Raw genomic sequence first — 25,149 nt, 5'->3', positions numbered from 1 at the left:
TGGCTGTATGAATGTCTTCTTTTGAGAAATGTCTGTTCATATCCTTTCCCCACTTTTGGATGGGGTTGTTTGTTTTTTATAAAACAGTAGAAAATTTCTCATTATATATAGGTGACACTATAGAAAAAGAAATTCCAAGAAAAGAAAAGTAATACTCTAAGAAATTAGTGAGTCAGCTGGATAAAAAAGTTAATAGTCAGTAGAAATTCAATATACTCCATTTACTGACTTAGAGAACCTGTGTCAAACAACAATCAAAACCCACAAAACAGAACCCTTTAACCTCTCTGAGTCACCCATGAGTGCATCTTTAAAAAGGATCAAATGAAAAGATAAATATTGACAAAAGTAAAACTTTAGCTGAATTAAATTTAAAGGAGTTTAATTGAGCAATGAACTATTTACAAATTGGGCAGCCTTCCCAGCTAGGGTAGACTCCAGTGCAGTAAATTGGTGGAAGAAGATTTATGGACAGAAGAAGGAAAGTGACATACATAAAACGGAAGTGAGGTACAGAAACAACTGGATTGGTTACAGCTTGCTCTTTGCCTTATTTGAGGTCAGGAGTTCAACACCAGCTTGGCCAACATGGTGAAACCCCATCTCTACTAAAAATACACACACACACACACACACACACAAACACACACACGAGCCAGTTGTGGGGGCACAGGCCTGTAAGCCTGGTTACACGGGAGGCTGAGGCAGGAGAATCACTTGAAGGAGTAAAGGAGACTTTCAGTTCAAAGAGTTGGCTACATTTAATTGGCCAAAACTCAGTGATTGGCAGAAGTGTAGGCTATGGTCTGTTTACAGCTCCACTTGTTATAGTTCATAATGTACAGGAAAACCTTTGAGCTGAATTTAAGAGATGTATGGAGGCAGCTTTAGGCTAAACTTGATTTAAAAATCTATGTCACCTGCCCTGTTCCCCACATATTGGAGGGGCCTAATATTGATAGCTTTACTCTCTTTTCTGATATTTGCTAGCACTGAGACTTCTGAATTGTATATTTAGGCAACTTTATTTTGTTTTAAAATTTCCCTGATGATTTTTAATAGACAACCGTTATTTTAGCCCCCAGATAAAACCTTAGGGGTTGGAATACTCTTCTCCATCTTTGTACCTCTAATCATCAGTGAAGACATGTGGACACATGGAGAGTCCTGTATTGTTGCCTGCATCAGTGAATGGGCACTGGTTCATTCAGCTTTCAAATTACCTGTCACTTTAACAGACATTACAAGAGTTCTGGCTTTAGCCATGGCAGTTTACATTGTTTCATCTATGTGGAGTTATTCCAAAATTCTTTGGTCTTTTCAAAAAAAAAAAGAGTGGTAACTCGATGAATTTCAGTTATTCCAAGCTGCTTTTTTAGTAAATGTTTATATCTCGAATAAATCAGAACTTACTGCAACTAACTGCTTTGTGCTTTCATATACCACCCTCACCCCAAGAATTTTGAAAGTTTTTAGCAAATACTAACCTATTTGCTTCCCTTAGTAAGTTAAAAGGATAAATATTGATACTTTCGTATTACATTATGAGGGCAGCAGCAGCCTGTCAGGAGCGGCCACTGAGAAGAGGCCAGCTGCAGCGGGCGAGGCACAGCTGGGGTTGCGCACTCCACAGAGCCAGTTGGAGCCAGGAACAGGCAGGAGCCCAGCGCTTTTCAGAGTTGGAGGGTTGCGGGCCTCCTCCTCCTGGGTGCAACTGTGCAGTCACCCAGCAGTGACCTGGGTTTCCCTGTGCTCTCAGGGGCTGGGAAGTGTCCCTCCCCAGCCGTGGCCCCCACAGGCTCAGAAATGCGTGTCCCCACTGTCCAGCCTCTCTCTGCTCCCGGTCCCCACTCTGATTTTAGAGCAAAGTTGAGGCTGAGTCTGGGCGCTGTAACGTCCCAGCTGGATGTGCGTGCACGTAGGGTGGTGCTGACAGGCCAGCCCCCTGCCGCCTCAACCCCCCTCTGGACTTTGGGAGCGTGTGAGCATGGGAGGGAGGCTGAGGGAGCGCTGAGGTGGCTCCATGTGGGTCTGCAGGCTCTGTGGACGACATGATCAATGGCGGCAGGAAGCAGACAGGCTCCTGGGCAGAAAGGGGCAGGTTCTCCGTGAAGCCTCACCTTCAAGCCAAGAACGGCCTGAAGCATGGAGGCCAGGCTGTCAGTCCGTGGCTTACGGTGAGAACTCATGGTACTTTTTCCAGACGCACTCATGGCTGCCCACGGACCAATCCGCACACACTTCCTCCCATCTGAAGCCCATGAAAACCCCAAACTCAACCAGACTCACAGACCTCAGAGACCTCACAGACCTCTGTGGGAAAGAACTACCCAATTCGGGTGCCCTTGTCTTGTCAGGACAACCTGCCTGCAGAAAGCAGCTACTCACTTGGGCTCTTCTGAGAGCTGTTTTGTCTCTCAATGAAGCTGTTCTTTCTCCTCTCCACCTTAGTCACCCTCAAATTATCCATGTACCTCATTCTTCCTGGATGTGGACAGGAACTTAGGATCCGCTAAATGGTGGGACTGAAGGCGCTGCAACACAAACAGGGCTGAAACACCCCCCTCCCCGGCTTGCCACGTTATGGGTGATGAGAAGGAGAGAAGAACTGCAGCCCTTCAGGGAGCCCAGACCTAGGGGCTCCCCAAGCCAGGGCTGTGACACCCTCTTTGAGGCTCTTTGGTTGCTAGTGTCTCCAAGCTTCCCAGTGCCACTGTGTTCCCTTTATCCAGATGCAGGTGCCTGCAGTTGAAGCCGTGTGTGGTACATTTGGTCCAGTCACAGCCTTGCATGGAGCTGGCAGTTGTGCTGGTGCCTGGAGCTGTCTGCCTTGCCACAGCAGCTACCATGCCTGACTGTGCACAGTGGCCGGACTCCACGCTCATTGGCTCATACACTCTTTGCCACTCCGTGCCCGGCACCCCCTTGGCGGGTGTGAGATCCAGGCCAGTAGCGTGAGCCAAGCGCAGCCTTGCCAGGCCAAGTGGGCGGAACGAGCCCAGTGGGTGCGAGCAATACTCAGGCAGAAGGCGCCGCCTGCCACAGAGGTTTCTGGCTGGCAAATCGACATCCCAAGGATCCCGTGACAATTATAGCCCCTGCTTCTGGATAAGGAGTAAAGAAAAGAAAAAAAAAAAAAAAAAAAAAATCGAATAACCCAACCCCCAGGCCCTGCATTGCTAGTGTTAACTTATTGCCAAATTATTTCTGACGTGTGTGTATATCATATGTGTATTTAACTAGCTCAATAGTTCTGCTTTCTTTTAGTGACTGACATCTATTATTTTATAATATGGACAAACTGTAATTTGCTCAACCATTTATTAATAAGCATTTGTATTATTTATAATTATTTGTTATTAGAAGCAGTATTGTATTGAACATCCTTAGACTTACAGCTCTGTACTCATAGGCAAATATTTCAGTAAAGCAAATTTGTAAGAGTGAAATCATAAGGTGAAAGAATAGGCTTACTTTAAATATTAAAATATTTCATATATTACCTTTCAATAAAGCTTTAACAATATATATTCCCAATGAAATTCTGTGAAAGTTGTTATTTCTAACCATTTCTCAGAACACTAGATAGCATTAACATGCTTTTAATATTGTTGTTTTCTGAAAAAGTCTTCATATTTTAATTTACATATCTTCCTTACAACTGAGGTTGGGATTTGCAGTTTCTTTACTACCAAATTTCTGTTCATGTTTTTTGCTTTTTTAAGTTAACATTTTCTAATATGTTCTTTTTAGTTTGCAGAACTCTTCATATTTAAGAACCTTTTGGCTACTATAACTTTGATAAGTATTTTCTTCCAGTTTATTATTTGTATTTTGGCTTGTTTTTTGCTGCCTTTTGTTTGAAAATTTTAACTTTCTTATAGACAAATATGTAAATTTTATTTCTTTTTGGCTTCTGATTTTTAAGTTATGTTTCAGAAGATCTTCTGTACCATCAAACTTACAAAAATATCTTCAAATTTTTTTTGAAAATCTTTATTGTCTTATGTAGACCACTAAGTTACTTGAAATTTATTTTGAATATAATGTAAAGAGGGTCTCTAACTTTATGTATTAACAAATAGATAATCATATGTATCTAAAACATGTATTGATTATCTTTTGCACTCTAAAGTAGAATGTTGTGTTTATCGTATACTGAGTTCTAATACATACTCGAATCTATTTTTAATCTTTGTTTCACTGATATACTCTTTTACCATACTAGTTTAGTTAAGATAGCATTTAAGTAAGATTTAATATCTGAATAGATAAAACCTTCTTATTAGCCAACTTTTACAGAATATCTCTGCAATTACCAGACAGTTATTCTTCTAATGAATTTTAGAATGATTTTCCCCAACATTTTTTGCAATTCTAATTAAAATTGTACTAACTTTATATATTAAATTGGGATGACAGGCATTTTAATTATATTAAGTAATCCTATATAAGAACATGATATATGTTGACATCTTTTATGTCTTTCAATAAAGTTGTATCATTTATTTAGAAGAACTAAATTTCCCAAATCGTATCAAAGTGGTTTGGTCTAAATTACAACCCCCATTAGCATCTGTTAATATATAAAGCTGCACTTGGCTATTATGTCTAACATTTCATCCAGGAAAGCGAGATTTCAACAACACTTCTCTATCGTAACAGTTCTGGTCAGAGCCTGAGGCCAAATGTCAACAGTATTGCGCATTCTGAATTGAAGCATCAATATGAAGAGATTTATTTGTTGTCCTCTGTGTTAAATAAATTTGCTAGCATTCCCCATGTACTCAAATATACACAAATGCAGTGCTATCATGGTATGATGAGTGTATGTATCTGTGTTCTTGTGAGACACAATGGAAAATTTATCTACAATTATAGAATACATTTAATTTAAAAGTGCTTCTCAGTGGTCATTCATTCACAACTAAACATGGATCTAATCTGCCTGAGACAGAATAACATTTAATATTGCACATACATAAATATGGTGGTGATTTTTTAAATAATAAATTAATAGAGATGAATGAGGATTATTTTGCCAATCAGTGGAATATTTTACTATCTAATTTTTCTTATTTATCTACTTCCTGATGTATGATTTGTTTTGACAGAATTCACTTTCCCCTTAGAAGGAATAACTTTAGTCCCTCTGCAGACATTTTGAGAAACCTGAATTTATGTTACCTGAGAGACCTGAAAATACATTAGGAAAGCCTAAAACAAAACTTGGAAAAAGGTATTTGCAGAAAGGACAGAATTCCAAGGGGAGTAGGTTCATGAAACTTAAGCCAGTATGGAGAGGGTTATAATAGGAATAGAGACGACAGAGTACTTACAAATGTCTTAGATGATTTTCTCTCTGCTAACAAGCAGTACTATTTTTTCTGCACGTTTAAAGGAAGATGATGGCTATATAGACAACATGCAATGAAGAGTCAAGACAATTATTCATTTCATTTGGGCTTCAGGAATGTGCTGCAGAGGGAAAAAGTTGCTTAGGGGGCCTGCATTTATGCAAATCTCTAGTCTTTGCTGATTGAATTCTGAGGAAAAAAGTTACACAGTTTTCTACTTGGTCTGTGTTTTAATTGTTACTCTAGCAGTAATTAGATACAAAAACAGTTTTGCTACCATTTACCTTGAGGTTATTTAACAAAGGTTGTCATGTTTAAAATATTTTAAATAAGTAAAATGTGCGTCAGATACATTTCCCACCCTGTAATTAGCTCCTGGTTCTTGGGTTGCTTGGCCTAGTTTCTAATGCTGAGGAAGAGCTTCATCACTGTAATCCTGCATCTCATTTTATAAATGCCTTAACTTTGTGTGCCTACTTTTCAATAACTGTCTCATATTTGATCTTCCCATCAACCCCCTGAAATTAATGGGGACAGTTTAATTATCATCCACTTTTAAATGCAGAAACAAAGACATGGTAAGATCCAGAATCTTAGAACAGTGTATATATACATATTTTGTCACCTCAGGATTTGACAAATTCTCAGGTTATCTTAATTTAACGAAAACAGTGGGATAGCCAAAAGGGTATGAGTGTTGATACCTTAATCTTGGCTTTATTATATTACCAAACTCCATAAACTTCAATTTTATGTTTGTAAAGTGGGCATAATAATTCTTAACATGCAAGAGTTTAGTGAGGATATGAAATAATATAAATGAAGCACTTACCAATCTATATGTTGATGCTAAATTACTAGTGTTTTTAAATATATCTCTATCCTATATATTATATAGAACATCCTCTGATATCTTATATAGAATAGAGAGAGATAGTATATAGATATATAGGTACAGTATATATCTTTATTTTACATAGTTTTTATTATTTAGTTACATAGTTTTATAATTGATTTTTCTCTTTTCCGCTGAAATCTTCTGTGAGTTTCTTGAGAGTAGAAAACTATATTCTGTTTGTGTATTTATTTAATCTCTCTATTATCTTGTGCTTTAAATATTTATATTAATGAATTCAAAATGGGTCAAAATCTTAATACAAGAAGATAAGTAGACAAAGTTATTAGTTTTTTGGCATTTTGCAATTGTGCACCAAAATGCCTTGTTTTTTTTTCCCCTGGATAGATTCTGTTACACAAATTTTAAGTTGGTAATAACTGTTACTTAGGTCTAAAATAAGAAAATGTTAGGGGTTGCAAATTGAATTTTACCTTTTACTTTCCCATTTCACTTTACTCTGACCATAATAATCCACATTAAAACTATAAGAAAAAGCGTAAGGACATACATAAATCTGAGACCTCCAGTTTTACTGTTTTTTATTTTTAACTCATTCTAAGATTTTTAAGGACTAATACAAATAAAGTATCCTTCTTGTTTTTAGAATCTTCTAGGCTTATATTAAGCCTTCAGGTTTACTGATAAGTGAGAGAAAAAAATTCCTAACTTTTCATTTTCTTAGTATCAACGTTGTTTACCTCTGCTTCTTGGTTTTCTTTAAATTTGATACCTATGTGTTTAATGACATTATATAACTCTAAGAGCACTACATTCATTATTAAGTGCAATCAATCCTTGCAAGTCTTATAGGTTGGGCAAGAGTTTTTTCCCTTGGAGGATATGTCATTAAGGTTTTATATTCTCAGATGCAATGAATGTTGCTAATACTTGCATTTGGGGAAAAATAAGTAATAAGGTAAATGGTATGCATTGCACCTGGTTCTTATGGATGGATTAAAGTATTGATTAGAAAAATAGCTTTTAAGTTTCAACTTGTTCAGGTACATACCAAATTTTCCTCCAAGGTAGTGAATATTAATAATGAGGAGGAAGAAAAGAGAATTACAACAATGATGACATTGACATAAGCAATACTTCTGAAAACATTATTATTAAAGATATTTTAAATTCTTATTTTACAAAGAAAATGTGGCTCAAAGCAGTTGAGTAACTTATCTATAACTAGTACACAGTATAGCTTGCATCCAAACCCTAGTCTTTGCTTTTGTGACAAAGCATCCTCCTTATGTTTCATAGTTCCTAGTTTATGTTTGTAGGTAATCCAGAGTAACATATATATATATATATATAATTCCTTTACCATTTTAAAATAGTTTCCTTTTATTTGTGGTTACATTCTTTTCCTTAGTCCCAACATATATATTTTTGTCTTCATTAGATCTGTGAGATGTTCATCTATTTCATTGTCTATTTTAAGAACCAAGTGTTCTATTTCTTACCAGTTTTTGTGCTGTAATTATTTTCTAATTTTCTTTTTACCGTTTCATTCTATTTTATTTTTATTTTTATTGCATTTTTTCTAATATCTTGATATATAGACTTACCTTATTTTTATTCTTTCAGAAACAACCATAGTGCTTTAAGTCTAGTAATTAGTCTCTGAATATGTTTGAAAATGTCCCATAAATGTAATATATTACATTCTTATTTTATGACTAAGTGGTCAATTTTATTTCCTTTTTATGCAATGTTTGAAAGGCTAGGATGTATTTAGTTTTATTCCAACACATTAGTTTTAGGCTAGTTTTAGTTTCTAGCTTTAAATCACTGTGGTCAGAGAATTTTGCCTTTAATATATACCTACTTTTTGTGACATAATAAATGATAAAATTTTGTATAGTTCCATGATGTGTTAAAAGAAGGCATATTTTCTTTTTGTGAAGAGAAAAAGACTGAGCAGTTGTGGCCCCAATACCCACCTCGAGCCGCAGTCGGGTTCTCCACCTAGAACCCAGGAGTATGAGACTCAGAATCAGATCTCTTCTCCCTCCCCACTCTTATGAGATTTTTTTGGATCTTCAGCTACATTTTTGGCTTTCTGAGAAACCCTATCATCAAACACAATGGCCAACAACGTTACCAACAAGACAGATCCTCGTTCCATGAACACCCACGTATTCACTGGGAATCTCAACACTCTTGTGGTCAAGAAATCTGATGTGGAGGCAATCTTTCCGAAGTATGGCAAAATTGTGGGCTGCTCTGTTCATAAGGGCTTTGCTTCATTCAATATGTTAATGAGAGAAATGCCCAGGCTGCTGTAGCAGGAGAGGATGGCAGAATGATTGCTGGTCAGGTTTTAGATACTAACCTGACTGCAGCACCAAAACTGAACGGAGGAAAAGCAGGCGTGAAACAATCTGCAGCGATGTACCGCTCTTCTTTTGACCTGGACTATGATTTTCAGCGGGATTATTGTAATAGGAGGTACAGTTACTCAGCACGTGTACCTCCTCCTCCTCCTATTGCTGGAGGTGTAGTGCCCTCGAAACATCCGTGTGAATCAGGAAACACCTCACGAAGGGAAAAAAGTGGCTTCAATTCTAAGAGTGGACAGCGGGTATCTTCCAAGTCTGGAAAGTTGAAAGGAGATGACCTTCAGGCGGTTAAGAAGGAATTGACTGAGATAAAACAAAAAATGGATTATCTCCTAGAAAAAATTGAAAAGGAACAGAGCAAACAAGCAGTAGAGATGAAAAATAAGTCAGAAGAGGAGCAGAGCAGCAGCTCCTTGAAGAAATATGAGACTAATTTGAAGTTGGAGTCTGAGGGGGGTGCAGATAACCCTGCTGAGGAGGGGGACCTACTGGATGATGATGATAATGAAGACTGGGGGGATGACCAGCTGGAGTTGATCAAGGATGAAGAAAAAGAGGCTGAGGAAGGAGAGGATGACGGAGACAGCACCAGTGGTGAGGATGACTCTGAAGCACATAGTGAGGTTTAGAAATCTTATCCCATTATTTCTTTACCTAGGCAATTGTCTAAGATCAAATTTTTCACCAGATCCTCTTGAGAGCTTACAGCATGCTGGCAGCCCTCACTGGCTCTTGGTGCCTCCTCTGCCTTGGTGTCCCCTCTGACCTCACTTGAGGAGCCTTCAGCCCGCTGCTGCACTGTGGGAGCCCCTGTCTGGGCTGTCCGAAGGAGCCGGCTCCCTCTGCTTGCTGGGAGGTGTGGAGGGAGAGGCATGGGTGGGAACTGGGGCTGCCGGCTGCACTCGCTGGCCAGCGTGAGTGAGTTCGGGTGAGCGTGGACTTGGCGGGCCCTGCACTCAGAGCAGCGGTGGGCACCGCTGGCCCCGGGCAGTGAGGGGCTTAGCACCTGGGCCAGCAGCTGCCTAGGGTGCACCGGGTCTGCCAGCACTACTAGCCCGCCGGCACCGCACTCAAATTCTCACTGGGCCTCAGCCGCCTCTCCATGGGGCTGGCCTCAGGACCTGCAGCCGGCCTTGCCTGTGGCTCCTGAGTCAGGTGGGGACTTGGAGAACTTTTATATCTAGCTGGAGGATTACATATGCACCAATCAGCACTCTGTGTCTAGCTCGGGGTTTATGGATGCACCAATCAGCACTGTGTATCTAGCTAATCTGGTGGGGACTCCTACAGCATTTATGTCTAGCTGGAGGATTGTAAATGTACCAATCAGCACTTTGTGTCTAGCTCAGGATTGTAAAGGTACCAATGAGCACTCTGTGTCTAGCTCAAGGTTTGTGAAAGTACCAATCAGTGCTCTGTGTCTAGCTAATCCAGTGGGGACTTGGAGAACTTTTGTGTCTAGCTAAAGGATTATAAATGCACCAATTGGCACCCTGTGTCTAGCACAGGGATTGTAAACACACTAATCAGCACCCTGTCAAAACGGACCAATCAGCTCTCTGTAAAATGGACCAATCAACAATGTGTAAAATGGATTAATCAGCAGGATGTGGGTGGGGCGAGATAAGGGAATAAAAGCAGGCTGCCTGAACCAGTGGTGGCAACCCGCTTGGGTCCCCTTCCACGCTGTGGAAACTTTGTTCTTTCGCTCCTTGCACTAAATCTTGCTGCTGCTCACTCTTTGGGTCCATGCCGCCTGTATGAGCTGTAACCCTCATGGCAATGATCTGCAGCTTCAATCCTGAAGCCAGGGAGATCACAAACCCACTGGGAGGTACCAACAACTCCAGACTCACTGCCTTAAGAGCTGTGACATTCACCGTGAAGGTCTGCAGCTTCACTCCTGAAGTCAGCGAGACCAAGAACCCACCAGAAGGAAGAAACTCCGGACACGTCTGAACATCTGAAGGAGCAAACTCCACACACACCATCTTTAAGAACTGTAACACTCACAACGAGGGTTCGCGGCTTCATTCTTGAAATCACCAAGACCAAGACCCACCAATTCCAGACACACACTCTCCTAGTATCTTAAGCACATGCTCACTGTTCTCCTGATCCTTGTCCTTCCCATGTTCATTAATTCTTATTGCCCTGTGCCTAGTCCCATTTTCACTTCCTTTGATTCTCCTACTAGTTTTGTTAAGAATGTAATTTTTGCTTTTAATTTTGATACATCTTTATGACTTAACAATAAAAAGGATGTATAGTTTTCATCAACTGTCTCCAGAATAATCTCTTGTTATGCAGGGAGTACAGTTCTTTTCATTCATACATAAGTTCAGTAGCTGCTTCCCTAACTGCAAAGGCAATCTCATTTAGTTGAGTAGCTCCTGAAAGCAGCTTTGAGTTACAAGTATGTGTGTTACACCCCCACATAAGTGTGCTGTGTGGGGAGGTTCAACACAAATGTAACAATGTATTTTTGTGAATGAGAGATTTACAGTCTTAATATTTGTTTTCTAAAGTTGATACTGTGGGTTATTTTTGTGAACAGCTTGATGTTTGGGACCTCTTTTCCTCAAAATAAAAAGTCCTTATTAAACCAGGAATTTGGAGGAAAAAAAAAGGTATATTTTCTATGGAATAAAAGTTTTCATTCATGTTTATTACATCTACCTTATTAATTGTATTATTACAACCTTTACATCTAAATTGTGCTTAGGTGGGGCATCAGAGCATCAATATTAAAGTCCCTCCCAAAATTGAGATTTTGTGGGACGAGAGAGTGTGAGGTAGAGTTATGAGAAAGGGATATCTCTGTTCTAATCTGAAAGAACTTTCCCGTGTGAGATCCATGGCTGCTATGCTGCTTTACTTAGAGGCAAAGATCCCATGAATCTTTGATAGGGATACAGAGTAGAAGTCAACATATGTGTCTTTCCACTAGCTTTCTAACTGATTTTATTTAGTTTTAAAAATAAAAAAAAAAAAGTCAGATAGAGACAGTTAATTCATCCATATCACAATATAACTAAAAAGGGTTTTTTTCCCCCCTTCCAGGTACTTGTAAAATGTTGACTGCAATTATCAGTGATTTTGCATATTTGTTTCTCCTTGTTAGTTTCATGGCTCTTTTAATTGATAGTGAGGAAGAATCCTAACTAGCTGTCTTCCACCCTAAAAGAAAGCTGATTATGTTCTTTCAATTTTATTATACTTTTGCTCATTAATGTGCTGGTTTTTATTCAAGAATATGGAAGTTCCATATTAAATAAGTGAACATGTGTTGTTGGTTTCTACATTTGATTTCTATTTGCTTATTCTGTGCCAATCATCATTATAAGAAGTTAAAATTGTGATTAATCATCTGCATCTCTAAAAGGGTATCTCACACATTTTCCAGAAACAATTTTATCATTAGTCCATAGGAATGTCAATTTTCCAAGAGAAATAAAGGCCCTGTGTTCCTTATGTGGTTATTATTCTTCACTTTAGGAGATAACTGAGAAAGCTTTGCACTCCAAGGTGTCTTGGACATCTTTTGGTCAGTTTTCGCTAGTGAATAGATGATGGTGATGACCCTAGAAGAGAGAGAAGGAAGGGTAATTGGGGCGAATGTGTTCTTCAAGGGCAAGTGTTTGTTTGCATCCTATTTGGTGAGGGTGGAGGTTGTGTATTGACTGATATCTCCAGTAGCTTTTCTTCTCCCATTTACCACAATATTGTGGTGACTTGATTAGTTTTCTCAGACTGGAGTAGTAAAAGTAATCCCTTATATCTGAAGCAACAACTTCATATAATTATTAAGAGTATAATAATATATTAAGAGTATAATAACATTAAGAGTATTATAATAACATAATAATTAAGAGTAATTCCAGTTAGTGACAGCATAAAGTTGGAAGCCTCTAGAAAGGATCCTGCTATGTGCTCTTTGCTAAGAATGCTAGATGACAGAGTTTTAAGGAGAGTGTGCCTAAAGATGAGTCAATTAGTTTAGGATTAGACATTTAAAATTTAACTTTGACAGATAGAAGCTCATCATTAATTTTAATATGAGCAAATTTCAACCAAGTAGTAGGGCAAAAATCAGATTACAGGAAAAAAGGAATGAAAAAAAAAAAAGTGAACAAAGAGAATATGACATACTCCCTGGACAAGTTTTATGAGGAAGGCTAGAGAGAAATTGGTATACAACTGGAGAGAGTTGGAGCAAAACAAAACAAAAAACCAAAACACCCTAAACTAACATTTTTAGACTAGAACATAGTTGACCATATTTTCAGGCTGAAGGAAAAGATTTAGGAAAGAGGAGGATGTCAAGGATATAACTCAGAGATCAGGAAACTTCTCCAGTAAAGGGCTAGAGAGTAAATATTTTAGGTTTTAAGGACCATAAGATATCTGTAGCAACTACCCAACTACCCAACTCTGCCCTTGTAGCATTGAAGCAGCCACAGAAAATATATAAACAAATGGACATGGCTGTTTTTGATAAGAATTTATTTATGATAACATGTAGCAAGCCAGATTTGACCCACAGGTTTGCCAACCTCTGCTATAGATGGGAGAGCAGAACTGAAGAGAGTAGGAAAAAGGCATAGGGTGAGGATGGCTGTGACTGTGGGTTTGCTTTCTAGGTCTGACTGTGGTATAATTGTGCAGGGAAAACACACCTAATGACCTCAATTTTATTAGGAGACTGAGGGCTATCTAACCTGTCAAAATGAGGAGCTAAAGGCAACTAAGGACTTGGAGGCAGATGGTGATGATTGAGAAGTTTTTTGAGGGAAATGAGAGGGGAAGTTGATTAAAGGACAGTGACTAGCTGAGTGTGGAAACTGACTACTTAGAAGTTGCTCTAAGTGTGTGTGAGTTCCTTTCCCACAGAACTTCATTCCCTAGGTGTGAGTTGAGAGCGACCAGATGCAGTATTTATCTGGGATTTGGATTTGGATTTTGCAGAAGAGTTGCACCTGAAGAATTGCACTATAAGAAATCAAAGACATTGGTGAGAAAATAGTTCAAATGAACAGTCATTAGTTTCAAGCTGGCTAAAGAACAAGATGAAAAGGGACCAGTAAACTGAGAAAAAATAAAAAGATTAAAGTGGTAGATAGCTCTGTGAGGTTAAAGGATAGGAGTTGAAATAGGAGTGAAGAACTATTAAGATAGGAGATTGAGGTCAAATAGTATAGTAATTTAGTAAATATTCAGCATGCATTTTTGATGGATTGCTATCCTGACTAAAGCTTACTACCTGAGGCTGATAATAACGTAGGTGCAAAATTGAAACATACACACAATTTATTTTCTCAACTGTTAGAGTTTTGATTATTAAAACATCAGTGACAATATTATTATATGAAATTACCCTTAGTTAATTTCAGTAAGAACAACATGGGGATTTGACAATGACATTTTTATCTATAGTTTTCAAAAATTTCTATTTTAACCTTTTTAAACTTTTGAAAAATTACTTCATTTATAATAAAACTAGTTTTCAAAATATTGACTTTTTTTTTTTTTGTAGTAGTCATTATGTTGTTTGGGTGCTGCTCCCAATTCATAAATCTAGTTCATTTCATAGAATCAGAGATAACATTGATTTCCATTCTGTAATTTCTATGAGATAAGTTACCATAAAGCACTATAAGAGTTTGATTTTAAGATTATTAAGAGATAAAATCGTGATACAAAGTTCCATATAACACTTGATTCAAATTGTGGAAACAATTCTTGACACAGAAGATAAATAGCTATGGTTTACTGAGTATATACTTTCTAAGTAACAGGCACTGTATTATGAGCTTTATAGATTTATTTGGGAAAGTTCATAGAAGCTGGAGTTCTAAGTTTCTGCCAATATCAGTAAATTGTGTTCTTTTAATCTTTTTCAAGCATTTGCTCTTTTTGCCCTGCAAATTTAAGGCATTATCTGATACATATTTTAAGGTGAAGTAATTAATGCACTCAGTTATGAAAGACTGGTAGTTTATTTAAGATTGCTTTTTTGAAAACAGACACCTGTCACAGCTAGGAAAGCTAGGTGGCTTGTTTTTTGTTTTGTTATTTTAAAAAAACCACAGGCTAATCTACTGAAAGAAATATATTTTCATTAGGTGGTCTCTTATAATTAAAGAATAAAATGTTGGACTAGAGCATAAACTAATGTGTTGAATTTTAGACTACAAACAGTGTGTTTGGAAGTATAAACTTAACTGAAAAGACAGCATATGAATGTGTGCGCAGTGTACAATTAAGAGTTTTCCAAAGACCAAATGGAACATGTTACAAAGAGAGATACTCAGTTTGAAAATCCATGTCAATCGCACACAATTTTGGCATCTACTACTTCTGTAAATTTTCAAGTATTCATTTCAGTGCTCTTGGTGACTTAGCTGCCCTTAATGAACATAAGAGACACCATTATTCTGAGTCAAGAGGGGAGGATTAAAATACAACTACAGGTATAAATAGTTCTGTAGATAGTATGGAAGTCGAAAACTGTCTGATAACCTCAAGAGACCATAATCTGCTAAGAGATACAGAAGGGTGGTGATAGAAGACTCAGGATAACTCAGCAGTAGTGAAGGCCCCACAGAGCCTGGAGATCATAAATCTGGTGCAATTACCAATTGCTGAAGTAATTTGATTTTCTCCAGAGACATAAGGTGCCCAAGACAGGGACCCTAGACAGATAGATAGGACCATTTATAGAACCAATACAGGTTTGGGGTGTACCAAAGGAGGTATGTGGAGCTGATGTGTGTTAGGTCAGAGTGGGGCTTTGAAGTATTAATCATTTCACTTACCAGTTCTCTTCCTTCTGGAGGGTTAAAACCAAAGAAAAAAAGTAAGTCAATACTGTACTATTTATTGCTGGGTAGAAATAGCTACCTTACCATGGGCAGAGCCAGAAATATGGAGGAGAAAGGGGTGAATGTAACCCTCCCTCTATAGTAAAGAGCTGAGGAGAGGGATTGAAGTGAGATATTAAGGGGTGAAGCTGTAAAGATGATTTTTCTTTCCATCTGTTTAGTGCACTGGTATAGTTTCTGATGAAAGCAAGTCATCCTTAAGCAATACCTACTCTTTTCTAAATTAAAAACTGCATATATAAGGAAGAATTACAATGAACTAAAACATATTGAGCACCAAATATGTACTATGTCCTGTGATAAGAACTTTGCATATCTTATTTCATTTATTCTTTACAACAACCCACTGGGTGAATGTATTGTTTCACTGCTTTTACATAAGTAGAATTTAAGGCTCAGAAAAGTTAAGCAGTTTGCCCAAGGCTACGCAGCTGGGTTTGAGTGAAGCCATAATTTAAACCAAGCCTAACTCTTAAGCTTATAACTTATAGTACCAAACTATTCTTATTGTTAATGTCTTTGTTTTACTGTAAGAATCTAGATTTCTTGATATTAGAATCCTCTCTTTTGAGGAGAATCCAGATGTTTATATACAAATTAATTTAGTAATGAAGTGCTAACGTTACATACAGATGAAGAAACGTATTATGTATTCTTACCAAAAAAAAGTCTTTTAAAGAAAAATCACTCATTCTACTATTTTAAGCCTTTGATAGCATAATAACATGCACCTTAAAAAAATCACTTTCCTATAATCTCTAGCTGCTGCTTGCATGAATGTCATCTGCCAATATTTCATATTAGGATAGATTTTTTTTTCACTAGATTTCTAAAAGAATATTACATGCAACTTGTCAAAACAGCTACAAAGAATATACTTAGTAAATTAACTTTCAAAAATTTTATCTTCTCTTATGGGCATTTCTTTCCTTCTGTATTTGAAGATTTTGATTTCATGAGCTAGATGTTTACTTGTGCCTGTTATTTATTATTTAGAACAATTGCACTCATACTTTTCAAATCATCAGTGAATAGGAGCTGATAATTTGTTTTCTCCTGTTTTTATCATATGCTCTGATTTAGGACATTAGTAACAATGAGGACACTTAGGGTTTTGAATATACTTTTTAGCCAAGAATCACAAAATGGTTATTTATCTTTCTAGTTGGGGCATCTTTGCTCTATCTTTGTATGGTTTCTCCATGAAATTCTTCTAGCGTGGCTACTTCAGAGCAACCAGAAGTCTTAATGTTATCTGAGGGTCCAAATATACATAGTTCAAGAAAGAGGGAGTCAGACAAAAGCTACATCTCCTTTTGAGACTATCTTGAAAGAAATATAACATAACTTCTGCCAAACTCTATTAATTGAGGCAAGTAGTCACAAAGGCTACTACAAGTGCTACAAAAGCTTCAAGGGAAGGATTCATACACTCTACATCTCAACAGGGATGACAAACTTTAGCAAGAGCATGTGGAACAAAAAATATTGCAACTATTTTTGGAAAATACAATTTGATATAAAATACTATCTCTGAAGGCAGGTACATGACATTAAATTTTTCCCCACTGAAAATGAGAAGATATTTAATATTGGTAAAAGACTTTCTATGAACTTGTCAGTTTATATGCATTACCTTATGTGTTGCTTACAACAATTCTCTTAATTTTACAAATGATGACACAGGCTCTAAGGGGTGATGAAATTTGTCTAAAAGCCACCTAACATCTAAGTGTCAGTGCTGTAACTGAAACCAATTTTTTTATACTCCAGAATCCATTCATTTTCTTAAAATCACTTAAGCAAAAATAGTCAGGAGAAAATACTCATTTGATATTTTAGTAACTGGAGTCCTGCATTAATTAGAATATCCTTCTTTCTATGGTCTTTTAATATTTTATATCCATAACAATAAACCCAAAAGCAATGATTAATCTATTTGTTTAATCAACAAATCATTTTTTAAATTCATTTGTATTACCACTGTAATGGTAAATGCAATTCATTGCTTTGTCTAATAATTATATTTGTAATTATAATGCCTGTCTACATTGTGTGTGTGTGTGTGTGTGTGTGTGTGTGTGTGTGTGTGTGTGTTTTGAGACAGAGTTTTGCTTTTGTTGCCTAGGCTGTAGTGCAATGGTGCGATCTCAGCTCACTGCAACCTCTGCCTCCCAGGTTCAAGTGATTCTTCTGCCTCAGCCTCCCAAGTAGCTGGGACTACAGGCTTGTGCCACCATACCTGGCTAATGTTGTATTTTTAATAGAGATGGAGTTTCTCTGTGTTGGTCAAGCTGGTCTCGAACTCCCAACCTCAGGTGATACACCTGCCTTGGCCTCCCAAAGTGCTGGGATTACAGGCGTGAGCCACTACGCCTGGCCCACAATGTATTTTAATGATCTGTTTATATACCTAACTTGGTGACCAGGCTATGCTTTCCTTGAAATCAGGGAAAACAAGTAATTCATATGTGCCTCTAGAACCTAAAATAGTAAAAAGGATACTCAATAGTAAATGTTTACTGAAGGAATAAACTATACTATTGGTAATACATGATGTATTCTTTTGTTTGCCAGCTTATTGATTACCCAGAAAACTCCACTCCCTGTCTATAGTAGAATAAAACTGTATAAATGGAGGAGTCTTATAAGGGACTGGAATTTTCTTACCTATCTTTGCATAATATAAAATAAACTTGAACTGCATTAAGTGAAATCTGTTTGAAAACCATGAAGTGAAAAATTTCTCATGTTGGAAATCATTAAGAATAATTTAACTCAAATGCATTATTTTACATTTGGAGAAACTGAGGCCTGGAGAGAATGTATAAATAGTATAATTTAAGGTCGTACAGTCAGTTGAAGTCAAAGAAAGTGTTCTTATCTATATTTACTTACTCTTTCGCTCTTTTTAATGCACTCTTGACTAAGTGTTAAATAGGTTGCTAGAAGCAGTCAAATATTTTTGTCAGTTTTGGAAGATTGCTTCTTATTTGCATTATATTTCTATGTAGTGCCAATGACTTAGATAGATTACATCATTCCCCACTCTAATTATTTGATGATGTTATCAACTAGCTTTCCATGGAGAAAATGAGGAAAATTGGTCTCGTTTTTGTTGTATGTTTTTCTCAGAGGCAGGTGTGTTCTTACGGAAAAAGCACTAAATAGTCCCAATTCTGACAGTTACTGTCTTTGTATCCTCTAGCAAAGCATTTTATTTCGAAGTCTATTCATTGCAGAATGAAGTAGTTTTTGTGGTTCTCAACTCAAGGGTGTTACAATGCTCAAGGCTTGTGTGTAAGTGTTGGAGAGAATTTTTTGTTTGTCACATGACTGAGGGCATATTGGCAGTTAGTGAAAAACTTCCAGGAAAAAATGAATAGTCTTCAAATGGGTGGGACAAATTTATATAATGAATCTCTTTCTTGTCTGAAATGCCACCAGTGTCCCTGCTGAAGGGAAGTAAAATCTTTTTATAATTCTAAAACTAAGTTTTCTAATTCTAAAATTTCTTTATAAGGCAAACTGCTTGAGAAAATATTTCTTATTCTCAATATGTCACTTGTCAATAAAAGGTGAGTGCATGGTTTTTGTTTTGCTGTGGAAACCAAAAGCAGTTAGCATCTTTTTTTTTCTTTCAATGTGACTTTAAATTATTTTGTAAGTTTGGACTTTAAGGAAGCCCATAAGTGAAACACCAAGCAAAACAGATCTCTAGGTCAAGTTCTAGGATGAATTCTGGAGCATCCACTTGAGTCACTGTTAGATCTTCAGAGAATTCATCATACATGTAACCTAAATGACTGTCCCTTTGGATAATGCAGGTGGAAGAGAAAGAGTAATAATATTAGAAGAAAAGGTACAGTGTAGAGCTATCTTTACCAGCCCACTAGAATGTTTTATAGAGAGAACAATCCAAGGACATGTGTATCTTCTAATCATACATAAATTGGGTTGGGACTAGTGCTTAATAGAATTGGGTCTGAACTCTGAGAACATCTTTCAGGAGGCTGAACAAACTGTGCTATGTATGGTCTTTAGGTGGTAAGGATGCTGACACATCCTTTTATTAGAACTAGAACTTAATTTTACTAGAACTTAAAATATATCATCAGAGTGCCTTATCTTATTGGATGCAGACTGGAAAGAATGTTTTTACAATTTCCTTTAAAGAGGGAAAGACATTATCTTGTGTCAAGCAAAGGTATAGGATGATTTTACTAGTTGCTATTATAGTATAGAAAGTGGAGTATAAATTTCATTTTACTGATAATCACATTTCTAAGCATTCACATATATTTCAGATGCCACTGATCTTTGTACTATATGTTTTGACTCTGTTCCGCCAAAGGTTGAATTTTTTTATTATAGGTACTCTAGCTTGTACTTATTGCCTACACAGCTGAAAACAATGGCTAGGCTCATAATCTGAATACTTTGAGTTGAATTTATTTTAAAAATTGCTGGGATTCTTGGGAAACTTACCTTTGTACAAAGGATGTCTTCAGGCACTATGGCAAAGCATAGATGGATTTATATATGCTGGTTTAGGGACTTGTTATGTGGCCCTAAGGAAGACAGAATCTGGTAAGCAGTAGGTATTAATATGTCAGTTTCTCTTTTAAGCTATGTAAACTCTAATTGCTTCATTTATAGAAATTGATAGCAGTAGCCTCCATCTTTGGCGTTCTGACCATTTAAAAATGTGTTTTGCTTTTAAAATAAGCTTGTTGGTATTTGTGTAATTGGAATTGATATACATCCAATAAGTATTGGTAATATACAATAAAATATTTCAATAATTTATAGTTCTGTGTTGTTAAGAACAGAAAAAAGTTTCTACATTAAATGAATTTGAGGAGTATCTTTTGATATTTATAATTCATATCTTTCCAGTTTATATAGTATCTGGCTTTTTCTCTTATTTGTCTGATTTTGCACTTGGCCTACAATACCTATAAATGTACTGTCAGATAATTATTCTAAGATTGTTGCTGATAAACTTATTTATGGCTTGTTTCTGTACAAAGGTTCTAGAAACCATTGGAAGCAATTTGTTTTAGCACCTCAATCAAATGATTGCATTTATTTTATTTCTTATAGCTATTGATTTGATATTTCACTGGAACTTTTATTTGGTATCACTGAATTTTATTTTCATTTTAACACTTCCTTGAGATAGATAGAGGCTTTATTCCTTTGGACTGCTTATAATAGGTCTCTGGGGATTAATAGGTCTTATACAAGCATTCTTAAGGCAAAAGGTTGGTTTCAATCTTTGCTTTCTTACTATGGCTTGCAAAACCCAATACAATCTTGACCTTACATTTTCCTCTAGCTTCATCTCCTGTAACTCTCTTATTAACTTCTATATTTCAGTTCTACAGGCCTATTTCCTGCCTTAGGGCTTTTGTATGTGTCATCTTTTCTTTCTGGAATGGTCTGCCCCTATATTTTCATAGAACTAACCTCTTATCCTTGTGATTCAAACTCAAATGTCACCTCCACAGAGAAGTCTTTTCTACCACTGAACTTGAAATATCTGTCCCATGTTACTCTCTATAATTATTTTCTTTTTAAATTTCATTATAGCATCAATCAGTATATGAAATGTTCTTGTTTATTTATCTGCTGAGTTTTTTTTTTGTTAGTCTCCATTCCACTAGAATATAAATTTTATGAGAACAGAATTGCTCATCACAGTGTCTACAAGACTTTGAAAAGTGCTGGCATATAGTAAGACTTAATAAATATTTATGCATTGAATGAATTATAGTTAATCTAATAATGTCCATCGTTTCATTCATTTAAGATAGACTGCTTAAAATTTTTATGTACTTTTTAATTGAGGCAAAATATGCATATAAAATTTACTGTCTTTACCATTTTAAAATGTACAGTTCAGTGATAATAAATACATGTATTTCTTTTTCCCCCTTCACTTCTCCCTAAAAGAAATATACTATTAATCTTACGAGGAACCCTGTAAAATTTCTTATTCAAACTTTGGTTTTACAAATATAGAAACTAAGATTCAGAGAAATATAGTTAACTGATTTCACAAAGCTAGACAGTAAGAATCAAGGATGGAATTAGAGTTTCTGAATCGAAAATTTTGAGTTTTATTATATCATATTTTTATTATAGCATGCTTCTAGTGGTGGAAATAATCTGTGGAGTAGTTTACATAGGTGCATAAATGCTTATCTTTAACCCTAAAATTTAAAACATTCATAAAATGAAAAGTTTTATATAGTCTTGATATCAAAACTCATTTGGTGGCAGAAATCTAACATAAAATAATGTAATGCTACTTATATAATAGTTTTTGTGTTCTCTACTTAGTGTGACTATTCATATACTTTATGGTAGAAATACTAATACATTTGATTATGAAGTTCTGTGTCCAGATCCAGCTGGGGACTGTTATGTAACACTCAGTATGCACAATGTATAACCTTTGTAAAATCCAAATATTTCTGAATTTTAAAACACATCTGACCCTAAGGATTTCAGGTAAGGTAGCGTAGACATAATTTCAATCACATGTCCTTTCATTGAGGATTTAAGAGATTAAGATCAATGAAGTCACAAAAGAGGGTGCTCTAACAATCTTATATTGCAGATGAGAAAACTAGGAGATTGTATTACATAAGCGGAAAACCAGAGACTGGCAGATCTCTTACTCTTATCCATAAAACTTTTGATCAAGTCACACACAGAAAAGATATTAATGAATACCATACTTTTCTGTTTTATATAGGTCATTTCATTTAACATAGATTATCTAGGTAATCTTCACAATTGCCTGACATAGGTGCCAATATTATCTTCACATGGGTCAGGTTCTTTGAGAAGTTATGTACTTTGCCCAAGGTCACTCAAGTATAAATAGCACAAGAGGAATTTGTGCTTAGGAAAGTCTGGCTCTAAAAAATATATTTGCAACCATGACTTTTAATTCATGTACTTTCATAAGAATAAAATCATCACATGATTGCCTAAAATGATTTATGAACAATAAATCCTTTAATTGTTAAAAATAAATCAAGTTAAGTTCTCAAAAAGTAGAAACTAAAATATTAGGGAGGTGGGCTTTTTAATTAAATTTCTACGGTTTAAAGATTATTTGCTAAGATTCTATAGTTCTTGTATGATAATAGAAATATATTTAGAGGGAAATTTATTTCACTACATGCCCACAGAAGAAAGCAGGAAAGTTCTAAAATTGACACCCTACAATCACAATTAAAAAGAACTATGGAAGCAAGAGTAAACAAACTCAAAAGTTAGCAGAAGACAAGAAATGACTAAGATCAGAGCAGAACTGAAGGAGTCAGAGACACAAAAAACCCTTCAAAAAAATCAATGAAGCCGGGAGCTGGTTTTTTGAAAAGATCAACATATAATAGATAGGCCGCTAGCCAGACTAATAAGGAAGAAAAGAGAGAAGAAACAAACAGACACAATAAAAAATGGTAATGGGGACATCACTAATGATCTCACAGAAACACAAACTACCATCAGAGAATACTATAAACACCTCCACGCAAATAAACTAGAAAATGTAGAAGGAGCGGGGCACAGTGGCTCACGCCTGTAATCCCAGCACTTTGGGAGGCCGAGGTGGGCGGATCACAAGGTCAGGAGATCGAGACCATCCTGGCTAACACAGTGAAACCCCATCTCTACTAAAAATACAAAAAAATTAGCCGGGCATAGCGGCGGGCGCCTGTAGTCCCAGCTACTTGGAAGGCTGAGGCAGGAGAATGGCCTGAACCCGGGAGGCGAAGCTTGCAGTGAGCCGAGATCGTGCCACTGCATTCCAGCCTAGGGGCAGAGCAAGACTCCATCTCAAAAAAAAAAAAAAAAAAAAAAAAAAAAAAAAAAAAAAAAAAATGTAGAAGGATAAATTCCTGGAAACATACACCCTCCCAAAATTAACCAGGAAGAAGTTGAATCCCTGAATAGACCAATAACAAGTTCTGAAATTCAGGCAGTAATTAATAGGCTGCCAACCAACAAAAGCACAGGACCAGACGGATTCACAGCCAAATTCTACCAGAGGTACAAAGAGGAGTTGGTAATATTCTTTCTGAAACTATTCCAAACAATAGAAAAAGAAGGACTCCTCTCTAACTCATTTTATGAGGCCAGCATCATCCTGATACCAAAACCTGGCAGAGGCACACACACAAAAAAGGAAAATTTCAGGCCAATATCCCTGATGAACATCAGTGCAAAAATCCTCAATAAACTACTGGCAAACTGAATCCAGCAGCACATCAAAAAGCTTATCCACCAAGATCAAGTTGGCTTCATCCCTGGGATGCGAGGCTGGTTCATCAAAAGCAAATCAATAAATGTAATCCATCACATAAACAGAACCAATGACAAAAACCACATGATTATCTCAATAGATGCAGAAAAGACCTTTGATAAAATTCAACAGCCTTCATGCTAAAAACTCTCGATGAACTAGGTATTGATGGATTGTATCTCAAAATAATAAGAGCTATTTATGACAGACCCATAGCCAATATCATACTGAATGGGCAAAAACTGGAAGCATTCCCTTTGAAATCCGGCACAAGACAAAGAATGCCCACTCTCACCACTCCTATTCAACACAGTGTTGGAAGTTCTGGACAGGGCAATCAGGCAAGAGAAAGAGATAAAAGGTATTCAAATAGGAAGAGAGGAAGTAAATTGTCTCTGTTTGCAGAGGACATGATTGTATATTTAGAAAACCCCATCATCTCAGCCCAAAATCTCCTTAAGCTGAAAGCAACTTCAGCAAAGTCTAAAGATAGAAAATCAATGAGCAAAAATTACATGCATTCCTATGCATGAATAATAGACAAACAGAGAGCCAAATCATGAGTGAATTCCCATTCACAATTGCTACAAAGAGAATTAAATGCCTAGGAATACAACTTACAAGGGATGTAAAGGAGCTCTTCAAAGAGAACTACAAACCACTGCTCAAGGAAATAAGAGAGGACACAAACAAATGGAAACACATTCCATGCTCATGGATAGGAAGAATCAGTGTCATGAAAATGGCCATACTGCCCAAAGTAATTTATAGATTCAATGCTATTCCCATCAAGCTACCATTGACTTTCTTCACAGAATTAGAAAAAGCTACTTTGAATTTCACAAGGAACCAAAAAACAGCCTGTATAGCCAAGACAATCCTAAGCAACATGAACAAAGCTAGAGGCATGGTGCTATTTGACTTTAATCTATACTACAATGCTACAGTAACCAAAACAGCATGGTACTGGTACCAAAATAGATATAGACCAATGGAACTAAACAGAGGCCTCAGAAATAACACCACACATCTACAACCATCTGATCTTAGACAAACCTGACAAAAAACAAGCAATGGGGAAAGGATTCCCTATTTAATGGTTTTGGGAAAACTAGCTAGCCATATGCAGAAAACTGAAACTGGACCCCTCCCTTACACCTTATACAAAAATTAACTCAAGATGGATTAAAGACTGAAACCTAAGTTCCATACATGGTGGGCAGTTGGAATTGTACTCTATGCACAAGACAAAAAAAAATATGCTTATGATCTTGGGAGGCAATATGAAAATTATAATAATTTCAGGCTGATAATTCCAGGTCTTGGAAGGTATAAAATGACATACTTT

At 36.6% G+C, this 25,149-nt stretch overlaps 1 protein-coding gene and 1 pseudogene across 3 annotated transcripts in view; both read left to right on the top strand.

Annotated features, from left to right (window-relative positions):
• The window catches only part of DLG2 (discs large MAGUK scaffold protein 2), a 2,237,713-nt gene that overhangs the window by 617,832 nt on the left and 1,594,732 nt on the right, over positions 1 to 25,149 (top strand). The gene's annotated exons all lie outside the window — the stretch shown is intronic.
• On the top strand, positions 8,325 to 9,223 carry LOC111540778 (annotated as a pseudogene).

The sequence above is a fragment of the Piliocolobus tephrosceles genome, chromosome 13 (assembly GCF_002776525.5).
Source record: "Piliocolobus tephrosceles isolate RC106 chromosome 13, ASM277652v3, whole genome shotgun sequence".
NCBI lineage: Eukaryota > Metazoa > Chordata > Mammalia > Primates > Cercopithecidae > Piliocolobus > Piliocolobus tephrosceles.
Note: the sequence above shows the minus strand (reverse complement) of the source record. Positions and strands in the feature narration are given on the sequence as shown.